At 41.1% G+C, this 14,168-nt stretch overlaps 1 protein-coding gene across 19 annotated transcripts in view; it reads right to left on the reverse strand.

The window, feature by feature from the left end:
- Positions 1 to 14,168, reverse strand: part of neo1a (neogenin 1a) — a 210,354-nt gene that overhangs the window by 96,585 nt on the left and 99,601 nt on the right. The window contains exon 1 of one of the 19 annotated variants that reach the window (XM_008404726.2): positions 798 to 900. The exons of the other annotated variants lie outside the window; for them this stretch is intronic. The gene's annotated coding sequence lies outside the window, so the exon portion shown is untranslated. Of the gene's footprint in view, positions 1 to 797; positions 901 to 14,168 lie in introns of those variants that run through there. 19 annotated transcript variants of the gene reach the window in all.

Below are 14,168 nucleotides of genomic sequence, written 5' to 3' on the forward strand. Positions count from 1 at the left end.
CTCATGCTTTCAAATGAGTGATTTTGGGTTTTTTGGCTTTTATGGTTTTATGGATTATAGACGGATAAACAGTGAACGGATGAATATTAAATTGGTCGGATGGGCAAGAAGTGGACAGCTGAATAAATGGACATATAAAAGAAAAGATGGACGGACAGGCGGGTGTAAGGAAGGTAAGATGGATGGATGGATGGATGAATGGATGGATGGATGGATGGATGGATGGATGGATGGATGGATGGATGGATGGATGGATGGATGGATGGATGGATGGATGGATTGATGGGTTTGTTGAAGAATGAAATTAGGAATAGTCTTAAAATATTGTATCTATTTCCATAACCATTCATATTCAAACTTGTAGGAAAAAAAAAAAAAACAGATGGATCCTTGAACTTGACAAAGGATTCCACTCAGGCAGAAATTAATTTAAATAACAAAAACAGAAATATGCTAAAAAATGAGAAACAAATCCTTCAGTTCATATTCAGAGCACCGTCTCCAAAACCACGGAGGTCAAGAAGTCAGCGCTGACCTCCTGCGGGCTCATTTAAATGCACTGAAAACCCTCAAAACAAACAGTAGCAACCATGGCTAATGCTAATTAGCCACGCACAGACATGGACACACAGCAATTAAAAGATAAAAAAACTTTGCATTTGAAGGCGTCAACCAACGTTCCTTTAAAACAAACCGCGGCCAGAGAAGAAACCAAACAGTGTGGAAGACGGCAGCAAAAATAATAATAGTAATAAAAACGTCCGTCCTCCGTTTATTAGCCAAGCAGAGGAACGAACCTTTGTTTTGGGAAGTAAAGCAGGCCTCTCAATCAAGTGTGAAAAGAAAACCGTGCTGCGTTATTACCCAAGGAGAGGCTCTCGAGTTTTTGAGCCGACCACGGTCGTCTCCTTGGCAACGTGCGCGAGAGAAGCGGCGGGATTAAGCCGCGTGGCTGCGGATGAGAGGAACGGCGGCCGCGTTTTGGCGGAATGTTCATCTGCTCGCAAATGCAACTTTGTCTCCTGTAACTGTGCTTTGATGCAGGAAGTGATGCTGAGCACTTGCTGAGTGATGATTTGGTGTCTGCACCCCCAAACATCCCCCCCGGCCCCCAACACCTCTCTGGAGCAGACATCACTCTGAATCCCTGCCAAGAGTGGCTCCAGGGTAAATTACACTTTCAGATAAAGCCCCCCACCACCACCCCGCTCACTCTCTCCCGGCTCTGGAGGACGTGTGCAGCTTCTCTGGGTATATCTCAGCGCGGCAGTTCGACTAATATGGGCTTTTCTGATGCCAGGGTCTGATAGTTTTGTGTCAGAGCTGCCAATCACCTTGCTGCATAATCACGTCGGCGAAGAACGACCTGAATTATTTAGATTGGAGACGTTCGCGCTTTTTTTCACTGGATCGAGTTATTGTTCGAGGTCAGCAGATGCAGCGCGATCCTCCCGTGGATTTAGAAGTCAACAGATCAAAAGTTTAAAGTGATTATCTGCATTTATTACTGTCACTACATGTCGCCTCAAACTGTTTTTTTATTGAAATTTTAAGGGATGGACCAACACGATAGCATAATCGTAGTTAAGACGAGGTAAACAAAACGCAGTCTAAAAATCTGAAAAATGCAGCGTGGAATGGAAAGCGTCTGAAACCTATTTGAAATTTTCATTGGTTTTATAACAGGTTTCAGGTCCTGACATAGATTCTCAACTGCATTTATGAGGTCTGAGCTTTGACTGGGCCGTTCGAACACATGTCGCTCTCTGAGCTGAATCATTCCTTGTAGCTCTGGCTGGATTTTTAGAATCACTTTCCTGTCTCAAAATAGTATTTTTTGTGAAACTGGGGCATAAGCAAAGCATCTCCACAGCATAATACTGCCACCACCATGTTTCACAGTGTGAGCTGCAGATCTCTGTATGAACCACTTCTTGGTTGCTACTCTGCTTGAGGTTCTCTTTTACCGGCCTGCACTGGATTATATTTAGGGGTATCAGAGTAAAACAGTACGCACACAAATGCATCCTATAATATTTGGGTTTTTATGTATGCTTCTTTCCGTCTACTTCACGATTATAAATTACTTTGTTAGTCTAGTAGTGCAGTGATCTGTAACCTGCTGCTCTGCTCTTCGGACCTTCCAACACTTTTATAATTTTGTTAAAACAGTGCAAAAATAACATAATATAAAGAAGAATATATATGACAAATGTATATCTTTTGGGGTTTTTTGTTTGTTTTTGTTTGGAATAAATTCTGCATTAAATTTCCAAAACAAGTATGAGAAATATGTGAAACAAAAAAAATCATTAATAATATAATAATAACAATAATAATAATATGCGGAAAAAGTTCCAAGGTATAAAAAGATTTTAGAAAAATAAAACAATTTCTTTAAAACACAAATTTTATAGTATATTTCAATGCTTTTCATAATCCTTTGATTACACACAAAACAGCCTTTGCTCTTATTGTTCAATGGGAAAATAAAGACAAGTAGCCATTCTTCTTAACAATAACATGGGATAATGCTCCTTAATGACACCACTTGCTGGCTTTAATTGCTAAATCTTTTGTACGGACAAAGAAGTCTTCCAGAAACAAAATCACCTTTGTGGAAAACTTTTAACGTCTTACTACGTCGCATTTCAGCCTAGTTGCTTCATGGGTGGGAGTTATAAAAATCTACCAGCAGAGACTGATGCCTCCTCCAGAGATCAAACGCTGCTGCGTCACGCCATCGGTTTAGCGCTTTCTGACCCGGTCGGCGGTCTCTCCGCCATGTTTCCAAATCGACTAACCCTTTGTTCCTCCAGGCTCATCTCGTCTCTCTGGGCTGCGCTCATCAGGCGTGCAGACGTGCGCAGAGCTTGGCTCTGCTGTTCAGTGGCAGCCGGTTTAATAAAAGTGCTGCTACGAATGTACTGTGTGCTAAACTGTACATCAGCACATTAAGCTGAGGTCAAGACAGAGAGGGAGGCAGAGGGGGAGAGGGGAGCGCCGAAGCCAACGCCATCGATTCCAATTAATCACAATTCTCCATTTAAATCGACTGGGCTGGGAGCTTCATTTTCCACGTCCTGGCTCAGCACATCTATTGAACAGAAGTGCTGTGCTGCCAATCTCCAGTCTTATCACCGGGGTGTGAAGGAACCAAATAACTCCAGCAGAGCCGGGTAGTCTCTGTGGTCGAAAGGGAAGGGACGAGGAGAGTTCACCAGGTCCTCTGTTCGCGTGAAAAGCAACGGGACGGAGGCAGAATTCAATGTTGCCAAAGTCACCAGTGAATTTCTCCAGGATGTAAAGTGTTGGGTCTGGTGAGGGTGGAACAAAGGGTATGGAATCAGATGTTAGCCGTGAGATCTTCCTGCGTGGCTTTGTCTGCGGAGCATATAATCATATGCTAATGAAGCAAAGTGTCCGTCACTGGATGAAGATTAGCAGAAAGGAGAGACGCTACAAAGCGCAACCGACCAGCATAATGCCTGTATACCGCCGCCTGAGCGCAAACACGAGATACAATAACACACAGAGATAGACATGCACTTAGAGCGGCTCCTACTGTTCTTAATTAAAATCAGGTATGGAATAAAAATGAGCAGATTAAAGGAATATGCGTGAGGCTTTAGGGATTTCCCCCGAGATCCAACTGAACTGGTAACTGACTGCATAACGGTTTCCTTTCACCTCGGATCTGCTCTGTGTTACGTATTTTTCTACCAGAATCAGAGTGGATAATTAAAAAACAAAACAAAAAAGTCAGGTATATATTTTTAAATGTGCACAGGGGATTTTGTTGCGTATGCAAAGTCTGGAATGATTTGAGAAAGAAAAAAAATTAACTTTTTCTGGTGCAAAAATATATTATGACGTATGAGGAAATACTATCCAGGCAACCAGGAGATATTTGACAGATAAAAGTCGGAAAGAATCAACTAAACGGAGCACTTCCAGGCTCTTTATGGAGGCGGATTTTACCCATTAATTCAACATTTTCTATTAACATATAAATTACCCGGTGGGACTAATTAGACGGAAATTAAGCATGCATTATTTTTTTCTTTCCCCTTTCAAAAATTAATTTGTTGATGGATTTTATGTAAATATTTACTATCACATGTGCTGCCAATATCTTCCAACTCTAATTAGATTAAGATTTAAAAACATGCTAAAAATCCATACATGACGCAAACCTGTAAATTACTTCCTATGTCAAATTTAGTCAATTCAACATAGAAAAAATGAGCCGATTCTTACTCTTAAGGAGCTCTTGATTTCTACGAAATCCAGACATCAGTGGTGAAAAGCTGCAAACGCTGTGAGATGTAAACACCAAGCACCGAACTGAGTTCACAACTGGAGGCCTTGCAGGAAGCCGGATAAGTGTAGCAATCCAAACCACTCGGATGAAGACTCATGCAAGGATGTTTACTGCTTATAAATGTCAAAATTCAAGTTTCGATGTTGTGTTAAGTTTAAACTCGAAGTTTGTCTGAGCTAAAACGTTGGAAATCACCAGGCCATTTCAAAAGGCACCGTCTAAAAATATATATGTTGCAAAAATATGGTGCAACATATTTGTTTTAGTTATGCAAAAAATGGAAAAAACTGTGGATATGATATTTTTTTCATTCTTTATCTGCATAAATCATAAAGATTTTTTTTTTAAGAAAGGAAAAAGCTTGGGTTGTTCGATTTTGACTCAACATACACACCTGGTAGTAACTCTAGTCATGTAGAGCAGTGGTCCCCAACCCCTGGGCAGCGGACCGATACCGGTCCGTGGACCAATTGGTACCGGGCCACGCAAGAAATAGTAAAATATTTCCATTTTATGTATAATTTGAGTCTGGAGGATCTTTTATTTTGAAAATCCTTTGATCGGATTCTCTCGGTTACTTGCACGCCAACACTGAGCCCACAAGCAGCAAAATGAGTAGGAAACAGATCAGGTGTCTTTGGAAAGTTTCTTTGCAAAGAGGAAAAGGCCCAGAGAAGAGACAGGAGAATGGATTTATCTCGGACCGGTAGGTGACTCCCACATTACAAGCCGCTCTGCGTAACATGTGGCGACCGGCTGCTAATGAGGCAATGAAACTTCAAACTGCTTCACCATGTAGAGACCAAGCAGGCTGTGCATATAAGCAACACTTCGGGTGTTATCGTCTCCCATCACTCCCAGATTGGACCGTCTCATTGCAGAGAAACAAGCTCAGGGCTCCCGTTAGTCACCATCGTGAGTTAAAATTTTCACAAAAGTAAAATGTTCGTTTTTGTGGCGCATTTGTATCTTATTTTGAAGGGATATATAAACGTTACCATAGCGATCAAAGTCAGAGAGCATTTGGGCAGTGGTCGAGAGGAGATGAGTAGAGCTTGTGAGTCTTAAGTCTGGTTTAGATGACAAGATTTATGAATTGTCGGCCGATTCTCCAAACCTCTGTGACCACAGAGCTGATAAAAGTACAACAGGTTCCATCGGTTCGTGTCTCCAGCCACATGGCACATGAACCGATTCCAGTCATGAACATCCCGATATCAGAGGATAATCCAGTAAAACCCCCAACATAGCATACAGGAATTTAGAATAACCAAACACGGATGACGATGTAGAAACAATAGTGATAATTTGTCGACTAATTTTAAGAGATAAAAGAAACAAAAAGAAATACAGTTAACATTTTTAACTGAATAAATGTAATAAACATATATAATAATGACCTTAACATATAATAATAAACATTTCCACATATCATCTCCGATATCCGGACTCTCAGTTGCGCGATATGTCAGCTGTTTGGGATTCAAGACAACCCAAATCGGGCATATTCAGGTTCTGGCGGGAACACAAACATGCAGAAGCCTTATCTGACGGTGCAACACACCCAGTAAGGGATCACTGCTATAGAGGAATTAAATATCATAACTCTTCAAAGAGTAGTTGTGGATGGTGATGCTGTGGGCAGGAAAGATCTCCAATAGTGGTCAGTATTATACCAGCGAACTGAAGAAACCTCTGACTGAAGACTGTTTTTGTGTCCGTCTCATAACTGTCGTCTCATGCTACCAGCCCAATATCCAGGCAGTAGAGCCGATATTCTGCAATTCTCCTGGATGACCCAGTCAGACGTTAGCAGCTCTGCTAACCCACCTACTTTGCTTTTGCTGTTCCTCATTAAATCTGGGGTGCCTGGTGCTGTGCTTCGTTACATGCGACCCAGAGGTCGCGTTAACGGAATATTTTCCGTATTTGACCGGTTATTTCTTTAAACGACAGGAAAATTTAAAGCCCGTCGGTCATTTGACAGGTTATAATTAACACCCTCATGCAGGACATGATAGACTTTACGCAAAGAGTTCATCGCAGAGGCAACTAAAATCAATCAATAAAAGAATCCTTTCTGAATATCATCTCATTGTAACATCGTAACATGCGCAGTGTGCTGTGTCTGCACAACCAATGGGGACGCGGCTCTGCCACTGCAAAGAATTGAACTTAACTCATCCTGCGGCTTTAACAAATGTAGCTGGAGACACGTGACCCTCCAGCGCCCAGAAAGAGAGCGGCGCTCAGAAGCGCGGCAGACTAACATCTGTCAGTTTTGGGAAAGTGAAACCACACACAAAAAAATCCTCGCACGCCAGGGTAAAAAACAAAAAGTTCAATGAATCGGTTTGGTTCAGGCAGATCCAATTGCCCGATATACCAGCACAGATTTCTCTGCAGATGCGGCCAGGAGGAATTTGTGAAGCTGTGCGTTCAGACCCTATCAGATGAAGTGCTGGTAATTTAAGTGGAGTCGTTTAATTTTCTTTATTATAAGTTATTGGGGCCACAGTCAGTGGTTTTTGTCACTATGGAGAAAAAGTTAGATGCATTTATCTGCTCTATGTGTGATGGGATCTGGATTCAGGTTCAACTAGGTGAATATTAACTAAACCGCATAAATATGCGACTAAATAGCCTATGTTAATATGATTATAATTTGACAGATAAAAGTAGAACATGACCGATTATTTAAAATCCTGTCGGTCAAAATGACGAAGAATAAAACAAGTCTAGCATGACCTTTGATACGACCTTACATCCACCCCTCCCCCACGGGCCGCAGCAAAATTTTCAAGTTTTTACCGGTCCGTGGTAATAAAAAGGTTGGGGACCACTGATGTAGAGCATATGACTGCTGAATTTTTTTGTGATTTTGAAACCTTCACTACCTTGAATCAGATAACATAGTTACACCCAGTGAGAATTCGCAAGCATTCATAATTTATTTACTTAAACTAAAGAAAAAAGATCTAATAATTGACACATTTTGTATTTTTTTTCTAATCTAAGATGTATTAAATTTGGGAAATGAAGAAATAATCTCTGCAGCAAAGAGTAAGTAATCACACTTATAGTATATTTCCTTTTAGACTGAAAGGTTTACCACCCAAAATGAATTCTAATGATAAAAGACCATTCTATCGACCTTAAATGATTTGGGGCTTTTTGTCAGGCCACTGCCATTAATGGAAACGGTCTCGTCTCCAGTTTTGACATTTAGTGCTCCTAAACAATTAGGAAGAAACAAATCCCAGAGGAGAGCAGTACGCCAGAAAGGCCCTCCTGTCACGCATCCATTTATTGCTCCCCGTCTCCGCCTCGCTCAATCCAACAAATTCACGCTCATTCTCCGGGGACTATTGAAAGTCATTGGGAGAAATGTGGGAAATCAATACCTGAAATTGAAGTACACAAGTCAGGCTGAAGAAAAGTGGGTACTCTTGAAAAGTAAATTAAAACCCTTCTTGTCAAAATAATTCCTGGAAGCACTGACTGTTACAAATGTGCTGGGAGCATAGACGCTGCGAGCGGGCAATCCGAAGGGTACAATAATAACACCCTTTTTGTCCTCCATTATCAACACAGCTCTTTCAGTTTGGCGACATGTCCACCCAAAGACAGATAATCGGAGTGTTGTGGGTGTATTTATGAATTTCCCAATAACGGACTGGGCCAAATGAAAGCTCTTCGGCCAGAGAAAATAGTCTCTTCAGTCAGAGAAGTCACAGGGTCAGCTCCAGTAAAAGTACTAGGTGTTGATGGTGTAGTTTCTACCACAAATATCTAATAGTGCCATTTAAAAAAGACAAAGCTGACTCACAAGTACATTTTTAGCAAGAACTAGGAGCTTGTTTTAAGTCAGTATTTTCTTAATATTGATTAAAAAAATACTACCAAGTGAAATAATCTGACAGTGGAAAATGATTTGTCCTTTTTCATCAATATTAAGGTGTTACTGACCCTCAACACTGAACTAGAAACTAGACCAAAAATACTTAAGATTTTGTATTTTTGCAGTGTTTTGCAGATTAGATGAATGGGAAAGTGAGAGATGGGAAAAAGCTAAAAATGTACTTTTCAAATAGTGTCTGAGTGATTAAAGTGTTTCCTCTTATATGCTCTGCTCTCTTTAGGTTTTCCACAGAATTTAGGATCTAGAAACTGAGATCAACATAGGAAAGAGGTCAACTTTTGTGTTTATTGTTTATATATCTTATATATTGCTCGCTCATGTTCACTTTTCTGATAATGGCCGTCATTGCTTCTAATTTAAAATGTTACTTCAAAGCATGACTCCATGCACTAAGATTATTAAGAACTTCAGAAAATAAACCGGCCCACAGCATCACAGATCTTCTTGACAAGAGGTTCTTCTCCAGTTATTTCACCTTTTGTTTTATGTCTGTTGGTAAAAAAAAACCCTCAGTTATTCTTATCTGACCAAAACCCACGATTTCCATTACTGACCTGACAAAGTTAGCAAGTTCTTCATATTTACGCTTGTTGTGAGCTGAGAGAAAATCCCCAAATACCAGGTTGTCATGTAGATGACTTCTAATGGTTGTTAAGGAGACTTGGCGATCCCCAACATCCCGCCCCATGATGCAGTTCTGCAGCCGAGTTTCTCTTTGGCTTCCATTTGACATCCTGCTCATTGTGTATCTGAACACATATTTGTATATTTGCCATCTATGCTATATTTACAGTCGATAAAGGTAAGTCTTGCAAATTGTGATATTTAATTAACATTTCTGATGGCGTCAAATGTTTAACATATTTCAAATGTTCCCTATTCGAATTTCATGAAACCCTTTTTTTATGGTTGCAGTTTTCTTTCTGGTAGCTGACTGACCAGCCAGCACTGGCAAATTGTGTTAGCATCGAAGAGGCTAACAGCTAGCATGCTTAGGCTGGTCAACTAGAATGGACACATTTTTGTTTGTGTGTGTTTTTTTTTTTATAAATAAATCTTTATTTAAAAAATGGTCAACATACATTGTCTTAAAGCCACAGGCACCACTCGCTTTGGAATTTATTCTTTTAACACTATTTACTGGAATGCAACTTGATATCAAGCATAAATATCACATATAAAACCTAAATGCTCAATATTATTAAAGCTATTATTATGTTTAGATGTTTTTTAGTCTGTGCATGCCAGCCTCTCTAATGCTAAGAACAACCAATCAGTGCTAATGGACAGCAGAGGGAGGAGGTATTGAGTGACTAGCCTAGGCATGCTAAGTCTCTCCTCTTCATTGCTAATGCGTAGCATCCTTCTTATTAGTCAGCCTTAGCCTCTGAGTTACCATTGGCTACAGAAAAGATTTAGTCTCGTGCAAAAACGCAGCCATTGCTGGGTGCACATGTTTTAATCTCCACCCTCATGCCCTGTCATACTTTTCAATTAAATAATTGAAAACATAAGAAAAGGACTACCTCCTTGCTACATTCCTGATCTTTTCAATTGATACACAAATGTTCCCTGTATATATTTGCAAGCCTCCATTCACAAGCACAAACATCAGAAATTAAGTTAGTGAACGCATTTCTTCTTAAATTTCCTCCACTGCATCTGCTATCAAACTTTAATTAGACTTCATTTTAAAACCTCCTGTAATACTTGGAGGCATTGCCTCCACATAAAAAAGCCGTAACACTGTTGTCTCCCAATCAATTTTACTAGTGGCTTTTCAGTGGTTGCATTTCTTAAGAGACAGGTTGTGCATGCTAAATGGCTCTGCAGCAAAAAAAGGAAGTTTGCTGTTGTTGATTTCGGTGTGTGGATGATCCCCTTAGCATTTATCTGCAATGTCTGAGTGGCACAAATGGCGGAAGGAGCAGCAGACATGTCTGACAAGTGATGCTGTGGCTGTTTCCTAAAATACACATACAAGCAGAACTTGATGCTTTCTTGTTTCAGTCAGAAAAAGAAATGTTTGCAGACTTTCCCCGACTGTAAAAGGCGTCGGCAGCCTTCATCCTGCCGGGAGGTGATAGGTGGGAGGTCTCCCAAGAACGACGAGAAGCAAAACAGGATTAATTAATGAATGTTGCATTGGAATCTATTAAAGAAGTCGCAGAGCTTATTCATCATGTATGATGCCTGACAGGCCTGACACACTGAGGAAATAATGACATGCAAAGGCCTGATTGTGTCATCTCAACCTATTAGTCTGTTACACCAGCAGGGCAGATGATGAAGAGTGACTGCGTTAAGTGGGTAACGCAATGTTGGGTAAAGCATAACACAGTCCAAGACAATGACTTGGAGTAGTATTAGCACCTCTTGAACTTTCAGATTTTGCCTTTTTTATGAGCCTAGATTTCAATGTATTCTATTGTGTGCGATATCCCAAACCAGGGGTGGACATTTATCGTATCGTTTATCATTTATCGTGACAAATGTGATCACGGTAATGACGATTAAACCATCCCCAAAACCATCTGTATTCTTGGGATTGTCAGTTTTACCAGTTTATCCATTGTTTGTTCAATAACAGCATCAATAAATATCAATACATTTGATACGCAGAATACATACTTTGTGTACCTAAAGTAGCGCATTAGGAATGTTTTTCAAGAGCAGTATTTGTGTTTGTGGGGTTATCACTGACATACATCACTCTAAAAAAGAAGTAGTAAATAGTCTCCGTGTCACTTATTTTAACAACAGTTCCACAAAATGCTGATAAAATTGGAAGTCCACATTGCCCACCCCTACTCAAAACAGAAGTGAAGTAAAGCTTCAGATCCAAACAGCTGTCTGACAAAATAAATAAACTCAAAGAAACTGGTGCCCTAGCACATCATGTAATAAAAAACCCGGAGGTTAAACACTAGCCTGATTGATCCATAAAGGCATGCATATTCTCTTGATACACAGCGGCTTGTGATCTCTACACACACACACGCACACCAGAGAAACAAACATAAGATGAATAAACAGCGTTCCACAGCAGTCACACAGGGAAGCTTGTTTTAACCACTGGGCTGTATAAATGGCTCTTGGGTGCAGGAGATGAGGGGAAGAAAAAAAAAGAAAAACATATCCTGACCTCAAACCGTGTCTGCGAAGGGAAAAAGTAAAAGCATCAGAGGCCAGCTGGTATCCAAGAATGACACACCATGTCAGGGTATATGAAACAGAAATTCACTGTTGAATACAAAGCTGCAAACAGAAGCGCACTGAAGCAGAAGTGGTGTGATCAAAGGCTTGATCCGCAGCCCAGCTGACTCCTTTAAGAGTGCTCGGCCTGAAACTCTCCGCAGGCTCTGCAGGAACGGGGAGGGAAGTTTGGGAATGCTAAACCACGCAACGTGCAGGCCAGATGTTGAACAAAGAGCGACCTTCCAAACATTTATGGCAATCAGGGGACTTGCTGCAGGGCGCAGCTGTAGTTTGGGAGAACAGCTGAGACGACAATTTCTCTCTTTTTTTTTTTATTATTGTGACTCGACTCAGACAGCGTAGAAAACCGCTCCAAATAAATGTCACCAAACAGTCTCTTTGTCACACTTGTTACAGCTGTGACAAGGAGCTCATTCACTGAGCCGAGTTTCAGAAGCCAGAGAGCGAAAGAGACGAGGAAAGGAACAATAAAATCCAACAATCAACGGAGTGTAAATGAGAAGTGACACATCGGGGTTGAGATTGTTGGCAACTCCTGATTACCTGTTGTGAGAACAGACAGGTGCTAAACCATGATGAAGGGTGACCAACAGATGCACCAACAACAAGACGAGGCTCACGGTTATCATATCTGCTTTTTGATTCGTTTCAGTTCCATAAACGTGTTTAATTAAATGTGCTAATCGTTGTGGTTTACATACATTACAGCAACATTCATGAATGTTGACAATTAAGACAACTTTCAACATATTTGTTTTATAACCAGCCTTCCATTTGGATTCACCAACCCTTTATCCACCAACCACCCAAACGACTTTTCTCTATATTTTGTCCGTCCGTCCGTCTCTTTTGTTCATGTTTGCATCTATCTGTTTGTCCAGCCGTCCATTCATCCATTAGAAGTTAGCATTTGCTCTAGAGCTAAAGGGTTATTTCACTTTTTGCAATTCATCAATCTCGTCTGAATTTGAACGCCTGTAATTTAAGGACATAGAAAAAAAGCAGGTCCAACCTGAAACTGATAATTATATCATGAAACAGATTTTTGTTTAGACTTTAGGACCACCATTAAAGTTAGACATGCATAGAAGTCCAAACAAAGGTCTAGTAAAAACCTAGACGGAAATATCCAGCACTGATTACAACTGCTTTAAAAGGCATCTTAAAGTTTATGAAACATTTACTCAGTTTGTAAAAGCAAAAGATCAAAGTTTTGTTTGATCAAAATCAAGATTTTTCTCAACCATTTATATCCACCTGTCCTGTCCTGTGAAAAATCCTATCTTTTGTCCCAGCGGCCATATTGGACGACAAGCCCCGTGTCGGATATCAAACCATGAGAGGAGTCTGAGGGAGGGGAACTTTTCACTTTTCAAGCCAAGAAGCGCTTTGGGACTAAACCTGTTTAACACCCCACGGTGTCTAACCGAGGAGCCCTTTTCATTAAAGCTAATTGAGTTGTAGCTGAAACAATACTGATTGCATTAGGACCTTTAATCATGTTAAAGTGTCTTATTTTATTAAAGGGAATTTGGCTCAATCTCGGGCCATTTTGGAGGCTAACCTTCGTCAGAGGTCGTTGCCAAGGGAGACCGTGGGAGCCGACGTTCCCAGGCATCCTCCCACAGATAAACGTGTGTATACACACACACTTTCCATCTCACCTCCCTCCTCTCTCTCCATTTCTTATCAGGTAGTGGGAGAAGGCTCGACTGAGCATGCTCCAGCATCACAGGTCTACACTTGTGTGATAATAAAGCAACTGTCAATCATGTCAAAGCTTGCAAAACTGACTTTCTCTCATCTTTCGCGAGGCGTTTCCTTCAGGTCAGACGACCTCCGACCAAAGCTCACCGGGTCACACAGATAAACGAAACAAATGCACCCCGTCCTGCTGTTGGCACCAGATAAATGGATGAAACCTCCTCACATGGCATCTTTCCATCACTCTGACCTCCTCCTTCCCTCCCGGGCGGATTCTAATTCCTCGCGTGATTACAGGACTCGACATCCATCCTCCTCTATCGGCCTTCCTCTCCTCCGTTCCATCTCGCACATTTCAGGGAGCTCTGGTCGCTAAAGAGGGACGGCGCGCGGCTGCCGGGTTTCTTATCTGGCCATGTTGCTGGCACATTTGAAGATGCTATCAGGGGTCAGCCCCCGTCGCTCTGTTTATGCTCCAGCCCCAGCAAGTGCAGCCTGACAGGAAATGAGATGGATGGAGGATGGCGGAAGAAGAAAATGGGAACATCTTCCTCAGCAGAAATGATGGAGTGAGGCGCAGACGGGGCAGACAGGCCTTATAAACATGTATAAAGGCGAGAGGCTTGTCCAAAGCCAGAGGAAAAACGGAGAACCACATCAGTGCAGTTATTTAGCCAGATAAATTTTCCGTTAACTCTGTTTGCAAGGTTTATTACTGATCGGTCGACATTCAAAGAAAAACCTTTACACTCTAAAAAGATTTTTTTTCTTTCTAAAAAACCTACCCATGGGTGGTCTGCTTCTTAAATATACGAGACCGTAGCTAAGGCAAGAAGATAAAAAAAAAAAACAGTCATTGCAAAAGTGAGATTAGAAGACGGAGGGCATCTAGATCTTGGCCGTGTGGGGAAACATTCCCCAGGATTTGGTGACCTTGGTTACAAGGAAATGCTCTGCAGACACAAAGAGGCAATCTTGCTGAACAAAAGGCATACATAC

The sequence above is a fragment of the Poecilia reticulata genome, chromosome 3 (genome assembly GCF_904066995.2).
Source record: "Poecilia reticulata chromosome 3, P_reticulata-male-v2, whole genome shotgun sequence".
Classification (NCBI taxonomy): domain Eukaryota; kingdom Metazoa; phylum Chordata; class Actinopteri; order Cyprinodontiformes; family Poeciliidae; genus Poecilia; species Poecilia reticulata.